Here is a 22,915-nt window from a genome sequence, read left to right on the forward strand (position 1 = left end):
GCCATTTATTGTAAGCTCCGCCTTGCGCCCGGCGTGTAACAAATGCACACATATTTGGTATCGCCGAAGTCGGCAGAAGTTGCCAAATATTTAATCGGGTTTGCTCACCCAAATTGCATGCACTATACGTCAAAAACATCACCTAAAATCACAGATTCAATTGTTTTTCTTTTTTTTCAGATTTAAAAAAAAGTTAAATATATCTATTTTTTTCTTACACAATATGGAAGACCAAATAAAAGTACTGTAGGTTGAAGGAGTAGTAGAAGAACAATTGGTTTTTAAATTGGCACATGGCTAAAACTTGAAAGTGGGCCTGGTCAGGAAGTTTTGTTTTTTTAATAACTTTATGGGTAAATTCATCTTTTAAATAATTTCGGAGGAGCAAAATAGCAACACGGTAAAATGTTTTATGTACAGCACTGCAGAATACGTAGGTACTATATGGAAAATAAGCACTAGTCGAAATATTTGTCATTTGCCAATAAAATATCTAAAAATGAGTTAAAAAATATGCACTATTTATACGTATGACGGAGGCTTGGTATTATAAACGCACGCATCCGATATCCATAAAATGTTAGTTAAAATTCCGCTGCAAGGTCTCGCGACTACCCAGCTATTAGAACCAGCTTGCACCAGTTAGGTAGGACAGAGGTAGTGTTCAGTTACCACATAACAGTCAAATTATCTTGGAATAATTCCATACACTCTAGAAATAAACCTATTGACATAAATGTCGGTTACAGCACAGCTCTTTATTTAGCAAGATCGCAGCATCAACCTCTTTGTGGCTCATACTGCCATCTGCGAGCACCATGTGACGAGGCGGAGCCACCTACCTTTCTGCCCCTTCAGTTCCCCTGCGCCTGTCGCTACATACATAGCGCTGGATTGGCAGGATAGAGAAATCGGGGAGCTGTTTACTGCCGAGATGGCAGTGGTTTTTTTTTTAAGCAGCTACTTTGCATAACGACCGATCACGTGATGTTGGAGTTAGTAGTGGGCGGAGCAACCGGCGTTAGAGTTTGAATGTCGGAGCTAGAGGCACCGAGGGAGAAGGAGTACTTGCGGGAAGACGGCTCTGTGAACGTGCAGCACGCGTGGTTAACGCGTCATCCAATTACCGGTCGCTCTCCTACATAGTTGAACGGAGAAAGTCTTCTGATAAAGGTAATCATCTTTTCACGTAGCTGTTTCAGTCGCGCTATGTCGCGATAGAAGAGCGCCGCTGTCGGTTTTCTCTCTAGAACCCAAAATGGCGCCTCTGAGCTGAGGAAAATGGTGTGCAGCGCCCCCTCCCTTTCACAGTTGGTGGGAGGAGCTTCACCTCCGACTTACACATGACCATCTGCCAATGCTGCTTGCTATATGTAGAGCGCGGTGTGCTTGCAGGAGTGAAGAGCTGCGAGCGCCATTTCTACTTGTAATTGCCTTGCTTTCTAGTGGGCGGGAATTAGGTCGCATAACTGATTGCTGCTTAATCGTCGCCTCGTGAGGCGCATGGGTTCTCTATATAGTAACTTGTAATATATGAATGTTCTCCTCCTGTAGAGCTCTAAAATCTCCTCAGAGTTTACACTGAAGAGGGCTTTTCTGTACTTGTAATTTTTTAATTATTATTAGCAGTTTAGTTACTTACAGGTATTGAATAGATTCTATTTTTGGGTTCTATGGTCAAGGGATTGGAAATAACCCCCAATAATAACGCTATTTTAGCAAATTTTTACAAATGTTCTATTTTCTCTCGTTTATATAGCGCCAACATATTCTGCATTGCTGTACAGAGATTGCCATAACTCACATCAGTCCCTCCCCTAATGCGCTCGCAATCTAATTTCCCTATATCACACGCGCATAATTCAATAAGGTTTCCCATGATTGGTTGGCCTCTGTTTAAGGAAATTTTTGCTCAAATAAGTAAATCGGTCACGTTAGCCCAAGAGTGTACGCCATGTTCATCAGACCTGTGTGATCTTTAGTGTAATTTGTGGGTGTTCTTTAGTGTAATTCGTGGGTGCACTTATTCGAGCAACCCCTCGGGCCCTGCTCACGCCTGATATTGCCAGTAAACTATTAAATTACGACATTGGGGGGCTCTAACCAGTGCAGCAGAACCCAAATAATATATAAATGTGTATATTAAAAAACTTTCTAAAATTCCTTTAAACGAGCTGCCATTCCTGAGCAGGCAGAGGTAGGGGGGAAGCACCTTGCCAGACCCTTTTTTCCCTGTTTTCCGTGCCCCTTCCCGCTTTAGTTCATTATATCCGTCTGTTCCTTATTGGTTTTTCCATTTCTCCTTCCTGTTCCTTTTTGCTCTTGGAGTTTTTTTTCTTCCGGGGAGGGAAGTTGCTTGGGAGATCAAAGCCTCACGCACGTTAAAGATTGATCTCGATTTGGTCCTCTGTACGAATGCAGAAACTGCTTGTGTGAAGTACTGTATTCTGGCCGCTTGTCTACGTAGTCTTTCTTACGGGTATCGTGTAAGTTCAGTGTACTTCCGTATAGGATCCATAGTGTTCTGTACATATACCTTAGGAGTTCTATTTCCCGCTACAAGACCAGACCTTCCTAATAGTGTAGGGGTGAAAATGGGAACCTTTTCTGCATTCAATGGAGCATGGCATGATTATTTTTCATAGAGTGACAAATGGAGTAGGAACAATGAGAACGTCACATGGTGGTATGAATAACTCCATAGGTTAACTCTACCTCTATATTGCATCTCAGAATCACTGGAGGCCGCCCATAACGTTTTAAGGTGACCTGTAGGGTACAATCTATTGGTGCCCCTCCCCAATAATGTGTACAAATAACCCTACCATAGAGTGCCTAATTATACATTGGCAGATAACCCTTTACAATGCCTAAGTGAAAACTACCACACACTGCTAAAATAATACCAGCATACACTGACCTAATAACGGTTAAATATGTCAAATCTATCAACCGTGATACAGAATAACTGAAACATCTCTTAGGGGCCTGTTCAAATCTGCGTTGGAGTCTCTGTTAGGGGCCTCCGTCGCAGATCCGTGTAAGAATACCAGATACAATAGTGCGCTATTCTTTCCAGTAAAACCACGGACACCACCCGACGGAACCCGTTTTAAAGTCTGACGACGTAGAACAACGGGAAGCTGAAGATGCAGCTTTAAAACTTTATAACAAGGTAGTAAACTTGTCAACATCAAATCAATGTTCTAGATAGGACAACTTGGGACTTTGCCTAATCGGCTGATCGCCATTGGGTCTCGCAGCTGAAATCTCTCGTGATCGGCTGCTAACCATGTGGGCAGCTACATATTTCTTCAGCAGCGGCCGCGGACTGTAATATTACATGACTGTCATGTAATACGTGGTTATGCCTAATCCGCTGGAGTGGGAGCTGCAGTGGCTATTCACTCTGGCTAATGGGGGGCTGCCCCTCTGATGTCCCTTTAACCTGATGGGTAAGGGAATATGGATAGGAGTTGTTTTTGTGCTTATACAGATGCATTCTGTTTTGCATTTTTATTTCTGCTAGTTACCAAGAGGTAAGCGATATGCAGAATTTGCTAATGAAAATTACCGGTACCTTTTATCTCGGCTCCCAATAAAAAATGTTGAGTTCTCACTATTTACAATTTTCTTTTCAGTTTGTGAAACGCTATGGTCTACTTTATGGCAGTCTGTGGTCAGCTAATGGGCAGTTGCCTACATGCTGTTATCAATAAATTAGCCCTGTATTTAGGGGATCACATGACTACTAGATAGAGCTACATAGACTTTTTGTAGCGCAACACTTGCAGTCCAAAGGTATACACAGAGTTGCATTGCCATTCATATTTCATAAGGATTTCTTGCTGTGCCTTAAAGAGGCTCTGTCACCAGATTTTGCAACCCCTATCTCTTATTGCAGCAGATCGGCGCTGCAATGGAGATAAGAGTAACGTGTTTTTTTTTTAAAAACGAGCATTTTTGGCCAAGTTATGACCATTTTTATATTTATGTAAATGAGGCTTTCTAAAGTACAACTGGGCGTGTATTGTGTATGTACATCTGGGCGTTTTTACTTCTTTTACTAGCTGGGCGTTGTGAATGGGAGTGTATGATGCTGACGAATCAGCATCATCCACTTCTCTTCACAACACCCAGCTTCTGGCAGTGCAAAGACACAGCGTGTTCTCGAGAGATCACGCTGTGACGTCACTCCCTGCCCCAGGTCCTGCATCGTGTCGGACGAGCGAGGACACATCGGCACCAGAGGCTACAGTTGATTCTGCAGCGGCATCTGCGTTTGCAGGTAAGTCGATGTAGCTACTTACCTGCAAACGCCGATGCTGATGCAGAATCAAATGTAGCCTCTGGTGCCGATGTGGCCGACACGATGCAGGACCTGGGGCAGGAAGTGAGTGACGTCACAGCGTGATCTCTCGAGAACACGCTGTGTCTTTGCACTGCCAGAAGCAACTGCCTGGGCGTTGTGAAGAGAAGTGGCTGATACTTCTATACACAACGCCTAGCTAGTAAAAGAAGTAAACACACCCCGATGTAACGAACACAATACACGCCCAGTTGTACTTTTACTTTAAACACGCCCAGTTGTACTTTAGAAAGCCTCATTTACATAAATATAAAAATAGTCATAACTTGGCCAAAAATGCTCGTTTTTAATAAAAAAAAAAAAACGTTACTCTTATCTCCATTGCAGCGCCGATCTGCTGCAATAGGGGATAGGGGTTGCAAAATCTGGTGACAGAGCCTCTTTAAAGAGTCTCTGTCACCAGATTATAAGTGCCCTGTCTCCTACATAATCTGATCGGTTCTGCAATGTAGATAACAGCAGTGGTTTTTATTTTGAAAAACAATCATTTTTGAGCAAGTTATGAGCAATTTTAGATTTATGCTAATTAGTTTCTTAATAGACAACTGGGCGTGTTTTTACTTTTGACCAAGTGGGTGTTGTAAAGAAGTGTATGAGGCTGACCAATCGGTGACCAATCAGCTTCATACACTTCTCATTGTCTCACCCCAGCATGATCCACAAGTCCAGTGTGATTGTGCAGTGAAAGAAGCCGGGCTGGAACAATGAGAAGTGTATGAGGCTGATTGGTCACTGATTGGTCAGCCTCATACACTTCTTTACAACACCCACTTGGTCAAAAGTAAAAACACGCCCAGTTGGTCTTTAAGAAACGAATTAGCATAAATATAAAATTGCTCCTAACTTCCTCAAAAATGATAGTTTTTCAAAATAAAAACCACTGTTGTTATCTACATTACAGCGCCGATCAGACTATGTAGGAGATAGGCCACTTATAATCTGGTGACAGAGCCTCTTTAAAGGGGTTTTCCGAGATAAAATGACTGTGTTAATGCTTCTAATTTATTAATGTAAATACATTTGTAATATACTTTTCCAAATTGGCCCCGTTTCCAGATGCTGCCGTGGGGTACTTGACGGTTGACGTCACTCTCTGGCCACTGTGTTGATCTTCAATTATTTTCCGGGTATACGACACGTCACTTGTGACGTGCCGTGTATGGGCTGTTCTGTTGTACTGGACATGCGCGGTCCCTGCTGTTATCTGTACAACCGAGCAGCCCATACACGGCACGTCACGAGTGACCTGTCATATACCCGGAAAAGAATTGAAGATCAACACAGCGGCCAGAGTGACGTAACCCGTCAAATACCCCACGGCAGGATCTGGAAACGGAGCCAATTTGGAAAATGTAAGTATATTACAAATTTTAATTACATGAAAAAATTACAAGCATTACACATAGACATTTTATCTCGGAAAACTCCTTCCCGCTGCGGCAAGTTTTCAAATCTGACATGTTTTACTTTATGTGGTAATAACTTTATAATGCTTTTACCTATCCAAGCTATTGTGAGATTGTTTTCTCGAGACACATTGGACTTTAAGTTAGTGGTAAAATGTGGTCGTTACATTCAGTATTTAATTGTGAAAAATTGCAAGAATTATAATTTTTTCTAAATTTAAATGCATCTGCTTGTAAAACAGAATACCACACAAAATATTTGCTAGTTAACATTTCCCATATGTCTACTTTAAATTGGCATAACATCTTTTTATTTTTCTAGGACGTTACAAGGCTTATAACTTTAGCAGCAATTTCTCACATTTTCATGAAAATTTCAAAAGGACATTTTTACAGGGACCAGTTCAGCTCTGAAGTGGTTTTGAGGGGCCCATACTTTACGAACCCCCATGAATTAGCCCATTTTAAAAACTGCACCCTTCAAAGTATTCAAAACGGCATTTAGGAAGTTTCTTATTCCTTTAGGTGTTTCACAGGAATTAAAGCGAAGTGTAGGTGAAATCTAGAAACTTCATGTTTATTGCCCAGATTCTGCAGTTTTTAGAAATATCCCACATGTGGCTCTAGTTTGCTAATGGACTGAAACACAGGCCTCCGAAGCAAAGGAGCACCTAGTGGATTTTGGAGCCTTCTTTTAATTAGATTATATTTTAGGCACCATGTCAGGTTAGAAGAAGTCTTGTGGTACCAAATCAAACACCCCCAAAAATACCCCATTTTCCCATTTTGGATACTACACCCCAAGAGAAATTTACCTAGCTGTGGAGTGAGCATTTTGACCCCACAGGTGTTTGATAGATTTTTATTAGAATTGGGCTGTGAAAATGAAAAATTAAGTTTTTATTTCCATTTCCACAAGGGCTAAAAGAGAAAAAGCACTCATACATTTGTAAAACAATTTCTCCCAAGTACAGCAATACCCCATATGTGGTCATAAACGGCTGTTTGGACAGATGGGAAGGAGCGCTATTTGGCTTTTGGTGCTCAAATTTTTCTGGACTGGTTTATGGAGGCCATGTCGCATTTGCAAAGCCCCTTAAAGTGCTAAAACACTGGAACCCCCCCCCCCCAACAAGTGACCCCATCTGGGAAATTCCACCCCTCAAGGAAATTATCTAGGGGTATAATGAGCATTATGACCTCACAGGTGTTTTGTTTTTTTTGCATAAATTATTGGACGTAGGCTATGAAAATCGACGTTTTTAAAAAAAAATTTTTTTTAAAAGGCTTTATTTTTCCAAAACTTTTACAATTTGTTACAGTACAAACAAGTACAGTAACTAAAACAATAGAAACAAGACAAATGACACGGAATCTGGTAGGCACTATAATGCAAGAATATTTTCAGAAGAGATGTAGCACATAGAGAACATACCTCCCCAATGAATTAGGAATAGTGAAGTGTGCCCTTGCAATTCCTCATAAGAAAACAACATTCACACCACATTCATCCCATGCCCCATTCTTCCCACCCCCCCCCCCCAAGCCAATCAGAATATTTTCCACATTTAAAGCGCAGATTCGGATGTCTCCAACCATCTGGACCAGATCTTATCAAATTTATCAGGACAATTTTGTTTAAATATAATTTACGATACATGGGTACATATTTTTTCACCATTTGTTTCCAGTGAGCAAAACTAGGGCCCTCCGTAGCCTTCCACGCCATAATCACAATTTTTCTAGCGCGGAATGAAACCAAATGAAAAAACATTTTTTCATAGTAATTCTGTACGACATCATTTATGATACCCAAAAGACACACCTGAGGGGCAAGGAGCCTCGGAAATTCAAAGTGGGTATGAAAAAATTCTACTACCTCCGACCAAAAGGGGGCAATCCTGGGACACAGCCAAACACTGTGTATAAGTGTACCTACTTCCGACTGGCATCTAAAACAGCTATCCGAAGATGGCATCCCAATCCTCTGGAGTCTAACTGGTATATAGTAAATCCGATGCAGAAACCGAGATTGTATCAGAAAATCTCTTGCACTAAAATCTAGGTTTAAATGTATTTTATTTTAATTTCCACAAGAACTAAAGGAGAAAAATCACCCCAATATTTGTAAAGCAATTTCTCCCGAGTACGGCAGTACCCCATATGCAGTCATACACTGCTGTTTGGACATACGGTAGGGCTCAGAAGGGAAGGTTCGCCCGTTGGCTTTTGGAATGGTTTCTGGGCGCAGTGTCACATTTGCTGAGCCCCTGTAGTACTAGTACAGTAGAAACACCCCAAAAGTGATTCCATTTTGGAAACTACATAGTATAGTGAGAATTTTGACCCCAAAGATTCTTTGCTGAATTAATTCAAATTAAGCCGTGAAAATGAAAAATGTAGTTTTTTTCCCAATTAGATATAGTTTTAGAGCAACATTTTTTATTTTCAAAAGCAATAAAGAAAAAGCACACCAGCATTTGTAAAGCAATGTCTCCCGAGCATAAGCGAACCCATTTTAGAAACTTCACCCCTATAGGCATTTATTAAAGAGGCTCTGTCACCAGTTTATAAGTCCCCTATCTCCTACCTAACCTGATAGGTGCTGTAATGTAGATAACAGCAGTGGTTTTTATTTTGAAAAACGATAATTTTTTTAGCAAGTTATGAACAATTTTCGATTTATGCTAATTAGTTAATGACCAACTGGGTGTTTTTTAACTTTTTACCAAGTGGGCGTTGTAAAGAGAAGTGTTTAGAGAGAAGTGTGCAGTTGTTTCACTGCACAGCATGATCTCGCGAGATCACGCTGTAACGGGACTTCCTCCCAGAACAGAGCCATGGAAGACTGAACAGACCTCGCCTCCAGCCGCTGCAGATTCGGATAAACTGCAGTGAAATAAACTGGGCTGGAATGAGAAGTGTATAACGCTGATTGGTCAGCGTCATACACTGCCCTTTACAACGCCCACTTGGTAAAAAGTAAAACCACTGTTCTCTACATTACAGCGCCTATCAGATTAGGTATGAGATATAGGGCACTTATATACTGGTGACATAGCCTCTTTAAGAGCTATAGTGGCACACTGTAGGGCTTAGAAGGGAAGGAGCACCATTTGCTTGGTAGTAGTGTCAGGTCCGTATTTCAGGGTAGCTTCCTTCTCCCTGTTATTTCACACCGAATAACCACCTCTGTAAATTGAGAGCTGAAGGCATGCCTGGAAAGAAGTAAACCAGACAGAGATGTTGGTACACAGCTTTCCTCAGATAGGACAGGAAGCTAACTGAACTTTATTCAGAACAAAGAAACACAGGAAAAAACACATTCCCCCTCCCTAGAGATGTGGGAGTGCCCAAGCCCCACCAGCTTCTCAGCTGCAAGTTCTTCTGTACACTCCTCTTGCATTCCAAGGGGCGGTGTCTTCCATAGGTGTGTCCGACATGAACAAAGAACTTGTTATATATCAGTATATTACACAAAGAACTGAAATGTATATACATATGTGTGAGGATAATATTTTTGCAAACAATATACATGGTAATGATCCCTGACAGTAGTTTTGTTTGAGTATTACTGGTATTTCAGTTTACAATGTGGGGGATATGTAATCTGTGCGGAGTACATCAGGGCATAATATGATGGTATAATAATGCGGTAAATAATAAAACTATCCATGGATGTGTGGTACACTGTGAATCCACAATCCGTTATGCACAGGCCAGTGTTAAACTGATAAACCGTGTCCTTTTTTTTTTTATCCCCCTTTTGTAACACACCACCTTTTGGGGACCTTTCCTACCTTGTAGTTTGGGGAATTTTGCTGGTATAATACGGGCACCCTCGCTTCCAGCAGATGTGCTATGTCCCTTCCCTTTCTAGTTTCTAAATACTAGGGCCCTGAAACTGGAGGAATGTTTTTTTTTTTTTCATCACTGCATTACTAGTGCTATAATTATATATTTTTTTCGGTGGATGGAGCTGTGTGCGGGATTGTTTTTTGCGAGACAAGCTGCAGATTTTATTGGTACCATTTTGGGACGCATATGACTTTTTGATCACTTTTTATTTCATTTCTTTTATTTTGCTTTTTTTTCATGTATTGCAGGTTTTGCACAATAAAATCAAATGTTTTAAAAAAATAAAAAATATTATTGGTTTTCTGTGTCGCCATATTCTAAGAGTGGGACAGGCCGTCGTTTTATTGGTGCTATTATCGAGAAAAGCTGACTTTTGATAATTTTTATTCCATTTTTTTGGAGATGTGACCTAAAAATAGCGACTTGCATATTTTTTTTTTTCGTATTTTTTTTTTTTACGAAGTTCACAGCGAGATGAATTAAGTAACCATTTTATAGTTTGGGTTGTTACGGACCATACCAATTATGTATCTTGTTTTTTTAAATGTTTTTCCCAATAATAAAAGATTTATTATGGAGGAAAAAAAGGCAATTTAGGTTTTTTCAACTTTATTTTTTTGTCCCACTAGGGGACTTGAAGGCCAGAAGCCCTGATCACTATTCTGATACAATGCACTACATAAATAGTGCAGTGTATTAGAGCTATCAGTTATTCAATGACCTCAAGCATATGAGGACCCGCCGGGGGCGAGTCCTCATAGGCTTTTGTACAAGGCAGACACAGGGGCCATTATTAGGCCTCCAGTTGCCATACCAAGCATCAGTAAATATGCAATATCTTTTAAGCGCAAAAACTGGGGGGTTAATAGGCCGGATCAGAGACCAGCTCCGGTCCTGGCCGTTACAGGAGGGTGTCCGCTGTAAATAGTGTCCGCTTCAGGAGGGTGTCCGCTTCTGAGCCCGCATGCATTATCACCTTGATGTAACTGAACCCCTTCCCGACAGCGCTATGTGTATGTAAAATGCTGTATGTGTAGCCCCATAGAAGTGCATTGATTTTAATGCAGCAGTGTGACGGTCGTAATTACATATAAAAAATATATTTTTCTACCAAAATTTATTTAAACATTTTACACTGGAATATTGTTCAGCAACTGCCTACATCGAAGATTGTAAAAAATGTGTTGTAGGATGCGTTTAGGAGCTGGAGAAAATGGGGCTAGTTGCGCAAAATGTATTGTGTGATTTGGGAATTTTAGTGCAGCTTTCTTAGGCGTGTTAGACTTTACCTTTAGGTCTCTTTCACACGTTTTTTAAATCCGAATTTGGAAGGAAAAAATACAAGAGGTGCAAATCTTCCCATTATACTTTTTCTGTTCATGTTCCACTCCTGTTTTTTGCTTTCAAATACATATACAAAATACTGCTGTGAGGCGGAGTTCACACTGGGCGGATATGCTGCGCCACAGGGAATTCCGGGAGAAAAAGCGCACCAAACTGTGGTGCACTTTTTCGCCCGAAATGTCTGCCTCGGAAAACTGCATCACTGAACCAGCCCGCTAGCAGGCCTGCCTCCTGAGATGACGTTTCATCCCAGGAGACTGCTGCAGCCTGTGATTGGCTGCGGCTGTCACATGAGATGAAACTTCTTCCAAGAAGGCCGCGCTGGAGGGAGGAACACAGATTTCTGGGTAAGTATGAGATTTTGTTATTATCCGAGTTGTTTTTTTTGCGGGGGGGATTACTGCGAACCCGCTGGGAAAAAAATCCACAAGAACTGCTATTTATTAGGGGGTTTACCTCCCCACTGAATTCAATGGGTTTAACCCGGAACAAATAAGCCGCGTTTACGCACATACAACTGACATGCTGCGGAATAAAATTCTGCACCACAGATCAATTTCTGAGCGTTTTTCCGCTCCGTATTTATGCAGCGTGTAAATGAGATTTTTGTTTCCCATCCACTTTGCTGTGGATTTTCTCCAACGAATTCCGTTGCGGAACTTCTGCAGTATTTACACAACGTGTGAACTGACCCAGAAAGTGGCCTAATTATGCACCCAGCATAATAAGGGTGCAAAATGACGCTTGTGTAAAATTGGCTTTACGTTAGGGCTGGGCGATTATGACATAAATTAAAATCATGATTAACTGAACATGTAACCTTGATTACGATTAATGAACAATTATTTAGGCCATGCCCCTTATTTGCATGCTACGCCATTGATTTAATATTTATCCCCTCCGCTTGCTGTATACTACTGTATATAATATACCCCAAGACTGCCCCACACAGTATAATGCCCCCCCATAGCTGCCGTCCACACAGTATAATTACCCCATAGCTGCCCCCCACACAGTATAATGCCCCCCCATAGCTGCCCTCCACACATAATTCCCCCCATAGCTGCCCTCTACACGTTTATAATGCCTCCACACAGTATAATACCCCCATAGCTGCCCCCAAATCCCCAATAGTGCCTGATAAAAAATAATATACATACTCCCCTAACCCTGTTCCAACAATGAGTAGAGGAGATCCCTCTGGTCTCTGCGGCACGGTGCAGACAGGCGCGATGACATCACTCACTCCCTTCCGGCAATACATAGTGAATGGTATGGCAGGGACCATATGGCCGCCTGCCCTACCATTGTATTCAACTGTATCTGCGTCCTGAAGATGCACTTAGTTTAAACCAGGAAAAAATAATTTATAAAACCGAAATTTGCAAGATGACGTCGATTTAAATGCACTGAATTTGTTTGTTTTTTTAGATTAATCGCCCAGTCCTACTTGTCGTCACGGCTGGTGTACACGTATACTAACTGTTTGCGCCAAAAATTGCAGGAGTAGTTCAATTTGCCACAATTTATGGCTCCTTTTAGCCTCGCCTATTTTTTTGACACCTACTAACAAGTTCAAATAATGTCACTGCGTTTATAGTTCTATCATAACTTCATTATTGTACCCTATTTTGTGCTATGGATTAGATTGCTGCCACAGCCAGATTCTACTCAGGAAGGGCTTTACTATTCACTTCTCTGTGCCAATTCTGTGACCTTGAAAGGAACCTGGTTAATTTGTGACTTGCTGCAGCCTTGCCTTATGCATGCAGTTGCTCTGTTGCAACAACAGCACTGCAAGGGTGTTTGGGATCCTGTTCTCTGCAGAAACCAAAGCGGAGCTCCTGCTAATGGAAAAATATTGGGGGAAGGGTGGAAGGTATGCAGGAGGTGGAGCTGTAATTTTCCAGTGAGTCACCATACAAGACACAAAAGAGCTGCTGTTAGCAAGCACCACATCCTCAGTCATAGCCAGTAGAACTCCGCTGCAATAGATCAGCTTAGAGGCTTTTTTTTTTAAAGTAATTACCGTTTTCTAATGCAAATGACATGATGTTTAATTGTTTTACTACAAGGCTCACCCTAGATGTCTTGATTTTCTTTGTCATACTACCTAAATTACCTGTACAAGAAAATATTAAAAATGTTAACTTGCCACTTTTTTTTAAAAATTTAGTAATATTCTGTTAATCGATTATTGCGTAGTGTTTTATAAAATATAGTCAAGAAAATGAAGACCATCCGGAAAGCTGGCCGTAGATGTAATGATTTCGCACACAAAATAATTGTAAACTACTATCTTTACAGGCAATCGTTAGATCAGGTACAATTAATCTAAAGCCACTAGAAACGTAGGCTTTATTCACACAGGCGGATTATGGCTGCATGTGAGAACTGTATATTAAGTACTAAAATGGGATCGGATCCTATCAAGGGAATGCAGGAAAACCTTTGTCTTGTTCATACAGTGCAGATCTTGCATGCATTTTTTTTAAACCAGGAGAGGAGACAATTTATATATTCTGTGAGGTACCGTTCCTGGTTTTGGCTTAAAAATGAAAGACCTGTAAAATATGCACTGTGTGAACAAGGCCTTATTATTTTATTTTTTTTAATTAAAAAAATAAAGCAGCAAATACAGATTTACTATGTAAAGGCTTATTCAGGCGTCCGAGTTGCACCCATGCGGGACCTGTTTTCATGGATCCCTCATAGACTTGATTACTTGATTCTATTGAGGGATCCGTGAAAATGGACGAAAATAGGACATGTCCTATTTTTTTTCAATGGCCCTTCACATGGTCCATTAAAACAACGGCCGTGTGAGCAGCCCCATTGAGTTGCATGGGTCCGTGTGCTGTCCGTTTTTTTTTTAACAGACAGCACATGGATGTGTAATAAATTCATCTGAATAAGCCCTAACTGTTACATTTTTATTTGTAAGTTAAAAGTAATTCAATGTGAAATGCACTTAAACATATCACTGACTAAGCTTGTCCAAAATGTGTAAAAATGTTATTAGGGGTTTGATATCTTAGAAAATCTTGTAAATTTTAATTTATGCACGTGTTTAAGATGTTTTACCTTCAAAAACCTTGTGGGCACCGACTAGCATTGCAAAACCAAGCCAGTTTGCAGTGACAGTGCATGTGGTTGCGTTTTTTGGCTGAACCTTAGCTGCTACATGTAGCATCAAAATTATTGGAAGCATTTTAAAGCCTCAACCTAAGTTATTAATGGATACAGACACATGTGGTATCGCCGCGTCCGTAACGACCCCGAGTATAAAGCTATTACATTATTTAACCCGCACTGTGAACGCCCGCAAAAAAAAATCCCTCAGACAACTGCATCGGAGGAAAAATAAAAAAGGTTTGTCTCTTCACATATGGAGACACAAAAACAAATAATTTTGAAAAAAAAAAGTGTTTTTACTGTAGTAAAACATACAAAAACTATACAAATTTGTTATCGTTGCAATCGTAACAACCCGCTGAATAAAGTTATTGTGTTATTTATACCACATGGTAAACGGCGTAAATTTAGGACGCAAAAAAATAGTGGCAAAATTTCTGGGGTTTTTTCTATTCCCTCTCAAAAAAAAAGTTAATAAAAGTTACTCAACAAATCCTATGTACCCCAAAATGGTGCTGATAAATAATACAACTTGTCCCGCAAAAAACAAGACCTTAGCTCTTGGAATGCGACAATGGAAAAACGTAAAAAATAGCTTGGTGATTAAGGTCTAAAATAGGCTGGTCACTAAAGGGATAATATTTAATTTAAGATGCATTGGAGCAATAAAATATAATTAGTTGCGATGGTAGATCTATAGTTACCAAAATTTGGCTGCTCCAGGGCTGGGTGATTTTGCAAAAAAAATAAATATATATTTATTTTTTCAACCCTATGGGCGATTTTAAATTTGAATTTCGATTTTCTTATTCCAGTTAAATAAACAGAAAAAAATACCAAGAGATAATTGAATAAATTGTTTTGTTTAACTTTTTGATTTAACATATTACTATTATGTATGTAATGTCACAATTTTAAACCTATGCAAATACTTATTTATTTTTTATAATCAGAAATACAATTGGAAAAATGTATATTTAATTGATTATAACTTTTGTTAACCTGTTCCCAGTGAGGTTAACAGAAGCCGGGTCGAGCCGGGAAATCCGGCTGACACATGGGCCGTTTTTCACGTCCCGACCACGGTCGTGTGAAACGGTAGAGGCAGAGCTGGGACAGAACAGGCAGCAGATGAGGCGACGGTGCGCAGCTTCTCAGATGGGATGGACCAGGCAGGTGGCCAGGTGGAGCTTGATGGCGCCAATAGGGAATCTATTTAACGATTCTGTTAAACAGAATCGTCAGAGGCCTCGAGGGCAAATTAATCAAATTAATTTGATCGCCCATGCCTAACTCTGAATTATGATTTACTAATCTAAGACTATGTATACACAGTCGAGTCATAGTATGACCACCAGCTAATATCCAGAGTAACTGCCGTGTGCAGCACGGACAGCAGCTAGACGGGCTGGGTGTGACTCAATAAGGTGCTGGTAGGTTGTTTCCGGTAGATGGAGCCATGGTGACTGCAGTGCATCCCACATTACCTCGGGGGTGCGTGGGGGAGGATCCAAAGAGCGAACAAGACGATCGAGGTGGTCCCACAGATGGTCGATTTAGGTTCAAGTCTGGTGAATTGGGGCCAGGGAAGTACTTGGAAGTCTTGGTCGTGCTCTTCCAACCACTGTCGGACATTTCTAACCATGTGACATGTCACGTTGTTTTGTTGGAAGATTCCACCTGCCCCAGGGAAGACAAAAAGCATGTTTGGGTGGACGTGATCTGCAACAATGGATTCATACCCAAATCGGTTGAGTGCCTTTCACATGGATGAGTGGGCCCAGAGAATGACGTCACCAGCTTGTGTTCTTCCGGCAATGATCTTAGTCCATAGTTCTCTTTTTGATACGGTGAGTTGGGCATGTTTTGCAGCCGGGCCAGTATCCAATAGTTTAATGCTTGTAAACTGCCACATATTGCTGAATTTGCTGGGGTATTTAAAGTGGGTTTCTCACTTTAAAAACTGTGATAATACAAGAAGAGAGCCCATGATCACCTTTTAAACCCCCTGCCGCTGGTTTAGTACTGATCTGTGTTTAAATTCTTGATGTGAGGATGAGTTGGCTCATTACTGCTGCAGTCAATCACTGGTTGCAGTAGTCACATTACTGTTGCGGGAAGGTAAACGCAAACTGACAGGACACCAAAGAGGAACTGTCCGCTCTCTTTACTTGAATGTTTTAGTAGACACTTGCATTCCGCATGAGATGTCAAAAAATAGGACATGCTCTATCTTTGCCCGGGTACCCGGCCGCCCGGCTCCCATAGAAGTCTATGGGGCCGGGTAATACACGGACATCACCGGGATGTGTCCCGAGTGATGGCCGGGTTTTCCGGCGCTTGCGCTCTATCTCCTCCTCCTCACAGCGCAGAGTGCATGTGAGGAGGAGGAGTTGATGCCATTCTGACGAATGGCATCGCTGTACACTGTGTGGCAGGGCCGGGGTGTACAGCAGGTGGAAGGGAGCGCAGCGCTGGCTCCCTTTCCCTGCTTGTTTTAAAAGCACCCTGGCCCGGCGACACCTTCGATGGCGCCGCTAACAGCTGCAGCTGCTACTACTGTAGCGACGCCACTATAGCAGAGCGGGGAGGTATCTCTCTGGTTTGCTATGTGCTAGCCGCACTTTAGCTCCTTGAAGGAGCGGAATCCCCGTGTGTTCGGGGATTCCGCTCCTGGACAGAGCGCTTGATGTCTCTGTCCATATCTGGGCAGTGACATCAGGGGAAACTCATAAAGCGGAATCCCCAAACACATGGGGATTCCCCTTCAGGAGTTGCCGCTGATGTCACTGTCCGGATCTACCCGGTCCGGCACGGATGCAAAACTTAATGCAAACCGGCCAGGCAAAATGGCCGATTTTACCGGCCGACACTCGGGCTCGGGAACGACCCGGTCGTGTGAATCCCGCCTTAGACTTCGATACCGATACTTTGTGTAGCATTGTGATTCTCAATACCAAAACGATACTTTGCCAACAATGGGAAAAAAAACTACAAATCTAAAGTCCTTCAGTTTTCTGATGTGATGCACATGGTGTTAGAAAGTTTGATCCTCCGAGTCCCTCACATTAATAGTAATTAACCCCATCATGTACCGCAGTCATAATGGGCAACATTGGGTTAATGTGAGGTACTGGATGGTATAAATTACTATTAACACGGCCAATCTCCGTTTCTTCATTTTTTTTTTCCCTCCCCGCCTCCCAAAAGCCATAACTTTTTAAGACATTTTTTTGCAAAAACATAGCCGTATGAGGGCATGTTTTTTGCGGGACAAGTTGTAGTTTTTCATGGCACCATGTATTGTACCGGATAATGTACTGGGAAGCTGAAAAAAAAATATTTGTGGGGTGAAATGGGCAAAGAACAGCAGTTACGCCATTATTTTGGGGGATTTCGTCTTTACGACGTTAATCTGGTGGTTAAAACGACATGTTCACCTTATTCTTAGGGCTTATTCAGACGAACGGCATGATTTTCACGCGCGTCGCACGGACCTAAATTAGTCTATGGGGCAGTGCAGACAGTTGCGTGATTTTTACGCAGCGTGAGTCCGCTGCGAAAAAGTCACGACATGTCCGTTCTTTGTGCGTATTTCGCGCATCACGCACCCATTGAAGTCAATGGGTGTGTGAAAATCACGCGCACCACACGGAAGCACTTCCATGGGACGCGTGTGATTCGGGCATCAGCTGGGAAAAGGATGAATGAAAACAGAAAAGCACCACGTGCTTTTCTGTTTACAAACATCCAAACGGAGTGTCATAATGATGGTGGCTGCGCGAAAATCACATCATACGGGGCTGACACACGGAGCTGTTAAGTGCCTTTTGCGCACGCAAACCGCTGCGTTTTTTGCGTGCGCAAAACGCACACGCTCGTGTGATTCCGGCCTTAGTGTTAGTACGATTACGGCGATACGAATGTGTTGCAGTATATTGCTATACTGACAGTCTCCTTTGAAGCTCAGATGGCAGACCTTGGGGGCCTTTTTAGGTACTTTTTGGGGTATACGTTACTTAATAATTTCCTTTTTTTACTTTTTTGGGAGGCAATGGAATAAATAGCAATTCCACCATCATTTTTTGCACGTGTTTTTTTTTTTTTTTACGGTGTTCACCTTGCAGTTTAAATTACATGTTAACTTTATTGTTTGGATCATTATGATAGTGGCAATACCATAATTGTGTACTTTTTTTTTTTTTTTTACACTTTTACTAAATAAAACTACTTTTTAATGGAAACATTTTGTTTTTTTAACTAGTCTTTATTAATAATTTTTATTTAACATTTATTACTTATTTTTTTCAGTCCCACTAGGTACTTCACTTTGCGATCTTTTGATCGCAGATATAATGCTTTGGTATACTTAGGCTGGGTTCACACGACCTATTTGCAGACGTAAACGAGGCGTATTATGCCTCGTTTTACGTCTGAAAATACGACTCCAATATGTCGGCAAACATCTGCCCATTCAATTTGACAGTGTCTTTTCAGACGTAAAAGACAGTTCTCGTGTGCACATACCCTTAGTATATATACCAGAGCATTACTGCCTGTCTGTGTAAGGGTATGTGCACACACAAAATAAAAAACGTCTGAAAATACAGAGCTGTTTTCAAAGTCACGTTTTTCCTGGCATTTTTTTTTTACGCCCGTTTCTGGAGCTGTTTCTCTATAGAGTCAATGGAAAAACTGCACCAAAAACGTCTCGAGAAGTGACATGCACTTTTTTTACGCGCCCGTTTTTTAAAACTACCGTGTAAAAAAACGGCCCGTCGGAACAGAACCCCGTTTTTCCTATTCCAATCAATGGGCAGATGTTTGGAGGCGTTCTGCTTCCGATTTTACGGCCCTGAAAAACGGCTGAAAATAGCCCGTGTGAACATACCCTTAATCTGACAATCTATTTAGGCCATGCCTCTGGCATGGCCTAAGAGGCGTATATAGCCAGGGCACGTCTGGGGGCCTTTGTTAGGTCCCCGGCTGCCATGGCACTCAATCAAAGGCCCGTGATCGCATTTGCAGGCTGCCGATGGGTGACAGGGGTCTCTCTCCCTCTGTAAACGACTTAAATGCTGCGGTCGCTATTGACCGCAGCATTTAAGGGGTTAAACTGCCACAATCTAAGTAAACTTCAATCGCTACTGTTGGAGCAGGAGCCCGGCTGTCATTAGACCGCCTAGCACCGTCTCCAGCCTGCACGGGTCAGGATTTGGAGTAGGCTGCCTTTTTTAAAATAATGTAATATTTATGCCGTAGGGGGATTTAAAATTCAGATTTTAAATTTTTAACTTTAGTGTACTGGCATATATATATAATATATATATATATATATATATATATATATATATATATATTATGGTATATGTGACTTAATGATTAATTGGCATGTAGATATATGCCAGCATATTAGCCTGTGTACTAATCGTACACAGGCAATTTTTAGGGCATACCTAAGCATTCCCTAACAGGAAATATGGTCAGACAAGTCCGGGGGTCTTTTGGTGGACCCTGGGCTGTCAATCCATAGAAGGTACTTGTGATGTTCCTGTTATTCCTTCTGGGAATAACGCAGGATGTGTCCCTACAGTCTTACATGGCCAGCACAGTGTCAGTGTGTAGAAACACACCCATTGACAAGGGGAATAGTAAAGGCCCTATTACACCGGCCGGTGCAGCGAGCGCCGATCAATGAGACATCGTTGATCGGCGCTCCTTTGCTCCTGTCACACGGAGCTCTGGATAGGGATGAGTGTTCGTTACTCCGATCGCTCGTTCCCATACATCATGTTGGCAGCGCATCTCCCTGTTCACACAGGGAGATGTTCTGCCGACAACAATAATTATTATTTTTTTAAACTATACGATCAGCAGATGATTGAGCGTTTGCTCGTTCATCTGCTGATCGCTGCCTTGTGTACATAGGGCAATTATCAGCAACGAGCGTTCTATGAACGCTTGTCTGCCCGGTAATCGCCCAGTGTAAAACCCCCTTAACACTCAGTTGTCAATCTACTCATACATTTTCAGGAGGAATAATTATGGGGAATGCAAGTATTTACTAAAAAAATAAATGTAAGGAGAGCTGGCCCAAACGCTAAAACCGCCTAAATAAAATTTTAGTCTTCTACCAAATTGAAAAAAAATATATATTTTTCAGTGTCCAATCTTTCCACAAATCCTGCATGGCAGAACTGCCAAAATGCAAGTTTTACGCTGACACATCCCCAACATACAACTCAACTATTCATATTTGCCATTCAGGACTCTAGGAAAGTTGGGTAAAATTCCTTGCGCAAGCTGTGATGGCAGTTAAATTGGATGTCAGCCAAATTTGCCAGACACTGATATCGCTATGAAATGCCTGAATTGAATGTTTAACAACTCGGTAGAAAAGACATTCTATTTATAATATTATATAATTTTGTGTTTTTGTTTTTTAGTAAATTTTAGATGGAAAATATTAATGAATTCTCCCTTAGATTTTTTTTTTCTGCATCTTGTCCTTGTCTTTTTTAATAGCGGGTGATTTCCTTTTAGTGACTATTGTTTTGTTTTTTTCCTTATATGTTCGGAGGCCTTCCCTATAGTCATGCAAAAGGACATCCTAATATGAAAGCATGACTTTTCTTTCTTTGTGCTGCAGTGTTCTTCCTGAAGCTGCTTTTCTGCAATGTTGATTTTAAAGTGTCATAATATTAGGATTTTTATAAAAAGTTCAGGATTTCAGTTATCCATGGAACTTGTCTAATGGGTCTTTGATTTACCTTTGAATTCTAGGCTACCCCTCCCCCTCCTTTGTACATTTCCACAGGTCCTGTTTTTATTGGCCACTATATGGGGAACAGTGCTTACTCCTGCCTTGATCATGTCCTGTTTGTCTTTTTTCTGTGAGAGATTAGTTTAGTCTGCTGGTGCTGCTGCGTGTGGTGTGGGAGGGGCCTCGCTGCACACATTTGCTGCAGTACTCTTAGTTGGCAGGCACAGAAAAGCAGTACAAAGAGTCCAGACCATAGTAACTACACGATCAGTCTCACTCTTCTACAGCTTTTACATTGCCTTTTTTTTTCTTTTGCCATTGGTTTTGCATTTTTTGTAGGGAGAGTTTACATGCCAATGTGGAACATTTTCTTTTTATTATTGTTAAACATAACATGATTGTATTTGTTCCTTGGTATATATTTTATTGATTTTTTTTTTTATCGTATGGTGTGTGTGTGTGGTAGCAAATACATGTTGGGTTGCTACAGGCGGTGTGTCCAAAGGGGGGAAGATTGCTACGCGGGCATTATTTTGCCAGGTAAGACAGTTTATATTTTGCACTTTTATTATGCATTTCTGTTAGCAAACAATTGTATTATGGTACTGCTTAAACCAATTACACTTTCTCTTAAAGCTGCAAGTTGGTGTCAAGACAGAGACTCCCAAGTGATTAATATATTTGGGGGAGTGGCAAACCTTTTGAATGAGCAGTAATTCTGCCAAAGCGCCACCCACAGGGGACTTAATGCCACTCTGTATATATTTATGAATTTGCAAAACTGCTAAATTAAATTTGGCATCAGGTGGTTATAGATTTTATTTATTGTGTGTATATATATATATATATTTAGTATTTTTAGATCTATTCGTAATTCGACATGTGGACTCTTATTATACAAATTGTTATTGTTACCTTGCTACTACCCAAATAACATGTTTTTTGGTTCATCATTTTCTAAAGTAGTGAATGAAGTAGTGTCGGTGATATTTGCAGCAGTCACTATAATAACTTTCCGTTTGTTTACTGATATTTCTTTACTTGGTGTCAGTTGCTGTTGGAGCACACTCTAGTGTTTATATACTGCATTGTTTCCTTTCTATTTTATTTTTCTTGTTGAAATAGACATCAGTTGGTGATTAAATCTGGATAATCATCAATAACAGTTAATTTAAAATAGAAACAAATTTTTATATCACTAATTAGCATTCATCTTTTTGTATTAGTCCTATATTTTTTTCCCTGCTTTTTGTAAAGCAGTTAACTAAGGTATATTATTTTTTTTGGGAAATTTTTTCAAAAAAATTTAATTTGCGGAGTTTGACAGTCAGTATTGGAACATAATCTACTCCGGTCTAATTACAATTGCATTAAAGACTAGTCTTCCTGGTGAATTCCATATTTATTAATCTCAGCCACTTTTTGTGACACCAACACCTGTGATGGACAGTATTCGTTAATGCTTCCCACTGAGCAATAATTCACTCCCCAAAAACACTTTATGGGGACTGTATTTGCCCAGTGTTTCTTTTACATTCAGCATGTCATTGGCCAAGAAGTGCATTCAGAAAAGTTCTGTGTCTTGCGCAATTCGATTAACCTATTTAAGAATCGGGCAGTGCATAGCGATTAACGTATACACTTCAGATGATCTTACCCCTTAGTAAGCAAATAAATAAAAAAGTTCAAAAGAGATGGTATTTACTGTTCATGCACTTCTGCCAAGATTTGGGAGAAAAATTTGGAAGGCTTAAGTGATCCCTAAAATGACTATAGACATTAGATTTTTGTCCATCTGATCTCTTTGGGCTTGTTACATAAACTGAGTATGATAATTAGGCAGATAAGGGTGATGGCTGTCAGCAAAAACAATGAGTAGGTTGGTGGCTATGTGCATGACTATTTCCTCCAAATCATGCTTGTTAGGGTATATTCACACGTGGCAGATTTGTTCAGACATTTTTGCGGAAAAAAAAAATCTTTCATACATCTGAATGGGGGTGTTTATGCGGCATGGATTTCTGCCAGCATAACGCAGAT

The 22,915-nt window shown here is 40.9% G+C and overlaps 1 protein-coding gene across 5 annotated transcripts in view; it reads left to right on the forward strand.

Moving 5' to 3' along the window:
- The first annotated feature begins 832 nt into the window (after positions 1-832).
- Positions 833-22,915, forward strand: part of ATF7IP (activating transcription factor 7 interacting protein) — a 106,527-nt gene continuing 84,444 nt past the window's right edge. For 3 of the 5 annotated variants that reach the window (XM_075833551.1, XM_075833547.1, XM_075833555.1), the window contains exon 1: positions 833-1,173. The gene's annotated coding sequence lies outside the window, so the exon portion shown is untranslated. Of the gene's footprint in view, positions 1,174-1,403; positions 1,427-21,116; positions 21,416-22,915 lie in introns of those variants that run through there. The other 2 variants (XM_075833553.1, XM_075833550.1) reach the window with 2 other exon arrangements.

The sequence above is a fragment of the Rhinoderma darwinii genome, chromosome 7 (genome assembly GCF_050947455.1).
Source record: "Rhinoderma darwinii isolate aRhiDar2 chromosome 7, aRhiDar2.hap1, whole genome shotgun sequence".
Taxonomy (NCBI): Eukaryota; Metazoa; Chordata; class Amphibia; order Anura; family Rhinodermatidae; genus Rhinoderma; species Rhinoderma darwinii.